Raw genomic sequence first — 7,951 nt, forward strand, 5'->3', positions numbered from 1 at the left:
AAGAAAGAAAGAAAGAAAGAAAGAAAGAAAGAAAGAAAGAAAGAAAGAAAGGAAGGAAGGAAGGAAGGAAGGAAGGAAGGAAGGAAGGAAGGAAGGAAGGAAGGAAGAAAGAAAGAAAGAAAGGAAAGAAAGAAAAGAAGGAAGAAAGAAGAAAGAAAAGAAAGGAAGGAAGGAAGGAAGAAAAAAGAAAGGACAAGGAAAGAAAGGAAGGAAGAAAGAAAGAAAGGAGGGAAGGAAGGAAGAAAGAAAGAAAGGAAGAAAGAAGAAAGGAAGGAAGGAAGAAAATAAACGAATGAAGGAAGAAAGAAAGAAAAGGAAGGAAGGAATGAAGAAAGAAAAGAAAGAAAGAAAAGGAAGGAAGGAAGAAAGGAAAGAAGGAAAGAAGAAAGAAAGAAAGAGGAAAGAAAGAAAGGAAGAAAGAAAGAAAGAAGACAGGAAGAAAGGAAGGAAGGAAAGAAAGGAAGGAAGGAAGGAAGAAAGAAAAGGAAGGAAGGAAGAAAGAAAAGGAAGGAAGAAAGAAAGGAAGGAAGGAAGGAAAGGAATGAAGGGAGAAAGAAAGAAAAGGAAGGAAGGAAGAAAAGGAAGGAAGGAAGGAAGGAAGGAAGGAAGAAAGGAAGGAAGGAAAGAAAGGAATGAAGGAAGAAAGAAAGAAAAGGAAGGAAGAAAGAAAGAAAGAAAAGGAAGGAAGGAAGGAAAGAAGAAAGAAAGAGGAAAGAAAGGAAGGAAGGAAGAAAGAGAGAAGAAAGGAAGGAAGGAAGGAAGGCAAGAAGTCATTATTTTGCTGCTGGTACATTTTAACTTAGGATTCGACCCACTTTTTCATCCTGAAAATGCTGGAAAACAATTACAGTGTGCACTGACCTTGATGAGCAGAGTGTAGGATCCAAAGACCTGGATCCGACAGCGCTGAATTCTGTCACTGTGTCTGCAGTGCGAACAAGGAGGCAGAAAACGAGGGGAGTCAGTGGGTCTCATGGCTCAGGAGGACTTGGCCGTGAGCGAGCTCAGTGGGAAGGACGGGAGGCAGGAGGGGCCCCGGCCACCTCCAGAACCACCTTGCTCACCTCTGCCCTCCCAAACAGCATTTCCTAAACTCCCCCCGAGGTCAGGGTCCGACAGGCACGTGCCTCTCACTGACGCTCCTGTTACCAACTGGGAGTCCACCAAGGGAGCGGGAGGTATGAGGTGCCACCCTCCAGGCTGGGTGGACGGCGTGAAGCGTCCGGGTCCCGGACCACCACGGGCTGTCATGTCCGTGGGTTCGGTGCTCGGAGAGGTTGCCAAAGCCGAGCAGCACATACAGTCGCCCCGGCCCGTCACGGTGCGGCAAACGGGGAGCGCAAGTCCAAATGCTGGGCCTGCAGGGACAACCAGGCTCACGCGGCCGCCCACTCATTCATCGTCCGCTTCCTGGAGCTACTCCTCGTTAGACCCATTGTACAGTTGAGCACCTGGAAGCCCAGGGCTCCAGCAACCCGGTGAGGATCACACGGCTGACTCCAGAAACGAAGCCAAGCAGATAGATGTGATTCTGAAGGGGGTCGTTCCTGCACCGTGAGATGTTGCCTTCTTATGCCAACACCCTGCCCCTCTGGGTTTCTAGTTTGGAAGCCCGTGGGGCACGGAGTCCAGAGGCCACGATATGCTGGCAGGGAAGCTGCAGTCTCGTGGCTGCTCGCCCGCCTCCCACCTGTGCAGTCGGGCAGTGCTATGAACCTGGAACTGAGCACTCTCTGAGCCTCAGTTTCTCCCTCTGCAGGATGGGAGTGATGACGCGCACCCCACCCCACGCTGGCCGGGTTATGAGGGGTGCAGATGGCCGTGCTGTGCGGGTATGTTTACCTGTATCCCCCTAACTGTGAGGTCAGGAACAGAGTCACTGATGAGGTGCCCGTGATTCCCGGAGACCCCTGACCCGAGCATGAAGGCCCAGCACAGCACAGAGTCTCGGTACGGGGGAGGCCATAACAAAGCACCACAAACCAGGGCTACACATCAGAAGTTTAGCATCTCCCGGTTCTGGAGGCCAGAAGCCAGAGACCAGGGCGTCGGCAGCACCGCCCTCCCTGCAGGATTCGGGGTAGAATCAGCCCTTGCGTCCTCCGGCTTCAGACAGCAGCCGCCAGCCCTGGCATCCCTGGCTTCTGGATGCATTGCTCCCACCTCTGCCCCTCTTCCCACAAGCTGTCTTCCTTGTGTCTTTTCTTATAAGGACTCGGGTCCTACTGGACTAGGGCCCACCTGATGCCCTCGCCTTATCTTGATCGCCTCTGCTAAGACCCTATTTCCAAATAAGGTCACATTCGCAGGCACCAGAGGCTGAGACGTCAATGTCTTAGGTGGGGGCTTCTGTGGATCTTCCTGGAGATCCTCAGGCTATCCTGGGGGCCTCCGCCCCGTCAAGTGAGGTCTCCAAGGACCACCGCTCAGCGGGCACGAGAGGCCTGGGTCCTGCTGAGTGTCTGGACAGAAGGCAGGCGCTGGGGTGGGGGAGGCCCTCCGCTGTGGCATTTTCCTCACCGGGGGGCTTCATTTGGACTAGAGGCACTGCTCATGGTCCTTGGGGTCCTGCTACATCAGACCCGGCTGAGGGGGCGCCTCTCCACGCATCCTCCGGGAGTGACTGGGAGGCAGGACCTGATGCAGGTCATCCGTGGGCAGGGGACGGGGCACAGGATGGGGACAGGGAGGCCCGGAGGGAGGAAGCCAGTGAGGAGTTGCTGTCCAGCAAAGCACATGCAGATGGTGGAGCTGGTCCTGCTCGGGGCTCTGGGGGGCGCAGAGACGCGGCAGTGGAGGGGTCCATGTGCCGGTCTGCCCTCCAGCACCCAGCTCCCGTTGAGGCAGGCTGTTCTCAAGGGCACAGTCCCCAGCACAGCCACACAGCCAGGACACTGGAGAGAGGGGGCCAACGAGGCTGCAGGTGAGTGCCCGGAAGGCACCAAGCCCCAGGGGCCCCAATTCAGCTGCAGGCCGGTGTGCCCCCACCTTGTGGTGGGCTTCGCAGTGCTCCTTACAGGGCCCCGAAGCGAGCCACCCTGTCCCCCCAGGCGGCCTGCTGCCCGGCGCCCAGCGAGGTCGGCCTGAGTGGGCCTGCGCTGTCTCCACGCCCCCGTTGCCCGACCCTGCAGCCCTCCACTCCCTTCTATGGGCGTTGATCGCGGGAGCACCCCAGGAACCTCCTCCCCAGAGCAGGTTCCCCGGGGATGAGACCTGGAGACACAGCAGCGTGCTGTCCTGCATGTCAGGTGTCCCCAAGCATTACTCCTCGTGATCTCTGATAAGGCCAGAGCGAGCCACGCCAGCCCCCAGCCCTCTCTGAGACAGAAGTTTACAAAAGCTTTCTTTAATCAAACATCTCGTGGGACCCACATGGACTAAACTCTCTCAACGTTTGCCAGCGTTCTGCTTGCCAGTCCTGAAAGGCTCTAGCAGAAAACATCCCATTTTCTTGTAAAAGAGAGAGATTTCCCTTTCTACGAGCTGCTAATAAGTACATGCAGCCGTGGCTGTCAGCCAGTTAAGCTCAGGAAAACAAACGAGGGAGAGCGAGCGTGCTCAGAACCACCCCCACCCCCCACCCCCACCCCCCCGCCCCAAGCAAGCTGGGGCCTTTGAAACTGCGCGGCTTCCAGGCTTGGGCTCGTCCTGCCCGTGCTGGCCGTTACAAGCCAAGGCTCACATTCTCAAGGACCGAGACCGGAGTGTCTAAGGGCCAGTCAGCTGCATGCCAGATGCGTCCCCAGACTCCAGGCTGCCTCCGGGGCGCGGGTGGGTGGGGGGCGGTGTGCCGTGGAGACATCCTAAGGGCTGAGGATGCCCCGGGACCACTGCTGCTCAGCCTGGCAGCCTGTCGCGTGCACTGCAAGATTCCACACACGAACTTAGGAGGGCAGCGACCAGGGGGGCTGGGCAGGGCAGGACACGGGGCCACCAGTTGTACCTGTTGAGGTATGTGGTGACAGAAGGAGAGGGGCCCGGGGCAGCTCAGAGAAAGCAACTCTCGTTCCCCTACTTCAAGTGCATCCATGGGTTAGGATACAGAACTTCCCTGTGCACTGGTTTTGATATCCCGGAAAGATCAAGAGCGTGCAGAAGGGGTCCAGCCGTGCCAGGGAGACCCTCCCCACTGCACTGTAATTTTGCGATTCGTATTCATCCAGTTGGGATGAATGTTCCCCAAGCTTACAAAGCTGTTAACATCTACAGATATTGAGGGGGGGAAGGCAGCTACAAGGGACCATTCCCACGGCCCATCACGCCCATGACAAGGGCGCTGATATTCCCCACACCGAGCCTGGCATCACCCTGATGACCCAGCAGCACCGTCGGCATCCAGAAGAAGCCACTCCTCCTCCCCCCGACCCAGCGCCCGGGGTTCATTTTCCAGGTCCAGGAGACTCACCCAGGAAACGCTGAGAGCTCCTGAACAGGATGCTTACTGGGAGGCCTAAGAACATGGTGGGGGGCACATGCACCTCCTCCCTACAGATGCAGGGCCTGGATGGTTGGCCCTTGCCGGTGAAGTCGGGAGAGCAGCAGGGTCCTAGTGGACCACGGCAACACCGTCTCAGAGATCGCATGCACTGGGCAGGGCTCCCCCCCACCAGACACTCTCAAAGCAGCATTTTCAATACAGCTGGTGTTTGCCAGGACTTAGCATCTCTGTAGACTGGACTCAGGAGCCAGCAAGTCAGAGCTCCTCCAAAGGGCCACGCACAGCCTGGCTGCCCAGGACTGCTGTGTGCATGCAACGAGTACAGAAAAGCAATACAAATGTGCATGCCTCGAAACTACCCCGTGCTCGAAAGAAAGTCACCAAGAGACCGTTTCGCGCCGTCCTCGCGCCAACTGTTCCGACCGCTGCCCAGCCACACCACGGTGTCCGTCCGTCCACCTGGAATGCTCTCCGTGGCATCAAACTCCACCTGCCTGTGGCTTGTTAGGGTGTGTATTTGTTCTGCACCAAGTAATTCTCCAATTTTCAGCAGGCGCTGACCAGCGTCCTACACATTAACTCACTTCTGATACTGTCCACCTGGAGGCTGAGACAGATCCCATGGGTTAGAGGCTCTGTCCCACAAGCCTGCCCCCACCGCCCTTCACACTCCAGCCGCAAGTGGCCCACGGGCGACCGATCGCGGGTTGCGTTCATTTGCTCCAGAGGCTCACAGAACTCAGGGAGCCCGTTTACTCCCTGGATTACCAGTGTATTATAGAGGACGTTCGAAAATACGAATCAACAGCCAGATGAAGAGATACAGAGGACAAGGTCCCCTTGGCATGGTGGCGTGTGGAAGCATTCTGGTTCACCAACCCGGAGCCCTCTGAACCCCATCTTTTTGGGGTTTTATGGAGGCTTCATTACATGGGCATGTCGATAAATCACTGGCCATTGGCGACTGATCCAAAGCCAGTCCCTTGTCCCTCCCCAGAGGCTGTGGGCGGGACTGAAAGTTCTTCCTAGTCACGTGGTGGTCCCAGCGGCCCCACGCGGATGCAATCACAGGAGGAACCAACAGAAGAACAGCATGCGTGCGGGAGGGCGTTTTTTCCTTCGCCCAAGTAGAAAGAATTCCTGTCCTCCACGTGCTGGCTTTGAAGAGTTCTGCGACTAGAACAAAGAAAGGAGGGATTCAAAGACGAAATTCAATTTTTTTTTTAATTTTATTATGTTATGTTAGTCACCATATAATACATCATTGGTTCAAAATTCAATATTTAGCAGCCTGTAATGGGCATACTCCTCCTGCCAAACGGGCGGTGTGATTGTCTTCAGGAATTCAGACTTTAAAGGATGTCTTTCTGGAAGGGAACTTCTGTACTTCCTAGACGGTTGGTGGCTTCTGCAGAACTGGGAGCAGGAGGGAAGCCACACCCAGACCAGCAAGGCAGAGGCTGCGCAGGGGCGTGGTCTGGGGACACAGGAACAGTCAACAGGAAGGAAGCCAGTGGGCCCCGCACCCGGCCTGATGCCCTGATTCTGGAAGCACATTCTGTTGGGGCACCCGAGGTGGTGCTGGGTTTCCCTCTCCCCTACTCCTAATGCTCAGCAGAGGGAAACGTGCTCGGGAACACTTCCATCGGGTCCAGAGATCCTCAGGGATGCCTCTCTTACTCCTGGCACATTCCGAGTTTTCCAGAAAGAAACGGCCTGAAAGGGACATGCTATGCCTGGGAACATTCTGCTTCACGGGACAGCTGCTGAGACCCTTCCGGGTGTCCTCGTGCTGGCCCGAGTCCCTAGACGTGTCCGTGCAGGGGTCCAGCACCTGACTCCGGCCAGCCCCACCCCGGGCTCCCGGGGACCCCAGGACAGCCTAGCTGGGGAGGCAGGGGGCAGCAGAAGAGGGGCAGAAAGGACGTTCATCCGGACAGAGTTCACTCAGGCCAAATCCGTGTGAGAGAGACCATAGGCTGAGCTGTGTTGTTCCTAGAATAACCTGACACAGATCTCATTGTAGGAATGAGACAGCAAGGTTAGTGAATTCACCTGCTGGTGAGCAGGCCCACCAAGAACCTGACTTTTCCCTAATACCGAAGTCCTGATGCCCAGCCCCGCAATCCCAGCCCCCCAAACCCCACACCCCAGCCCCACAGCCCCAGGACCCCCCACCCCCTCAGGTCCTATAGCCGCCCAGGACCTACAACCTCCAGGGCCCATACCTCTCAGGACCCCATATCCTTAGGACCCCACACACTCAGGGCCCCATATCCCCAGGACCCCACACTGCCCAGGACCCACGCCCCCTCCCAGACCCTACACCCCCAGGACCCACAACCCTGGTCCTCACACCCTGGGCCCCACACCCCTCAGAACCCCATACCCCCCCAGGCCCTAAACCTCCAGAACCTACAAGCCCAGGGCCCTCCCCACCACCCCCCGCCCCCAGCCCCCGGGCCCAATCCTAATGGTGGCTCAGGAAGCACTCCAGGCCAGAGCAGTTAGAGAAGTGGTGACTCTGAGGCTGCAGGTGTGGGAAGCTGGGGCAGGACAGGTGCCTGGGAGACAGGCCTCCACCCAGCAGCCTGGGGGAAGTGGGCAGGGCCGAGGGTGGAGCCTGTGGAGGATGAGGCCAGCTGGGCCCTGGAGCAGGGCGGGCCCTGGAGCAGGGCTGGCTCTGCTGGGCATGAGGGCACAGCCTGGGGGTCAGAGGCCTGCGGTGCACCTGCAGCTCTCCCGGGCCCCCACCCACCTCCATGACCCACTGGTATAGAATGTTCACAACCAGCTGCATGACGCTTGGTGGGCTACCAGGGGCTGACCAATTCCGTCCTCTGCCCCACGGCCACTCCTCCCTTCTTTGCTTTGCCCCCGTACACACACATGGGGAAAACAAGTTCTTCAGTGGACCCATTAAAGTAAATTCCTCTGGGAGATGCCCCATTAGCACCAGGCTGCTTCCATCCCACCCCAACCCCCCACAACAGGCCTGTCGGTCCTCCTGCCCCAGGGCCTTTGCACATGCTGTTCCTCTGTCTGGGATAAGTCTGTACACACACATCACCTAGATCCCTGCCACTGGTCCTTCAGCCCTCTGCACACCGTCCCCTCTTCAGTATGCATGTCCCTGCGCTATGAGCACTCCTCACACCTTGTAATCGGTGCTTCCTTCCGTGACCACCTGACTGTGGGTGATTCAGTTAGACCAAGGGCAGGGTCCACCCCCGCGTCCCAGGGATGCCTTAACGGACGCTGTGCTGTCGCCCGGCCGCTCCCCACCACCCCCACTTCTCTGTGTACAGGACCCCACGTCCGAGAAGGCCAGGCTCGACAGTGTCCAGCCACCCGTGGCACTTCGTGTCCACTCCACGGAACTTGACCTTGTCACAGTTCTCGCTGGGGCCCCTGCTGCTCCTCAGACCCCGAGCGGAGCTGTGTCACGAGGACCCCTTCTCCCACTTCTCCGAGACGTTCTGTGGGTCCCGCAGATCACGGCCCATCCCCACG

The sequence above is a fragment of the Mirounga leonina genome, unplaced genomic scaffold (assembly GCF_011800145.1).
Source record: "Mirounga leonina isolate KUSES-001 unplaced genomic scaffold, KU_Mleo_1.0 Mir_224, whole genome shotgun sequence".
In the NCBI taxonomy this organism is placed as follows: domain Eukaryota; kingdom Metazoa; phylum Chordata; class Mammalia; order Carnivora; family Phocidae; genus Mirounga; species Mirounga leonina.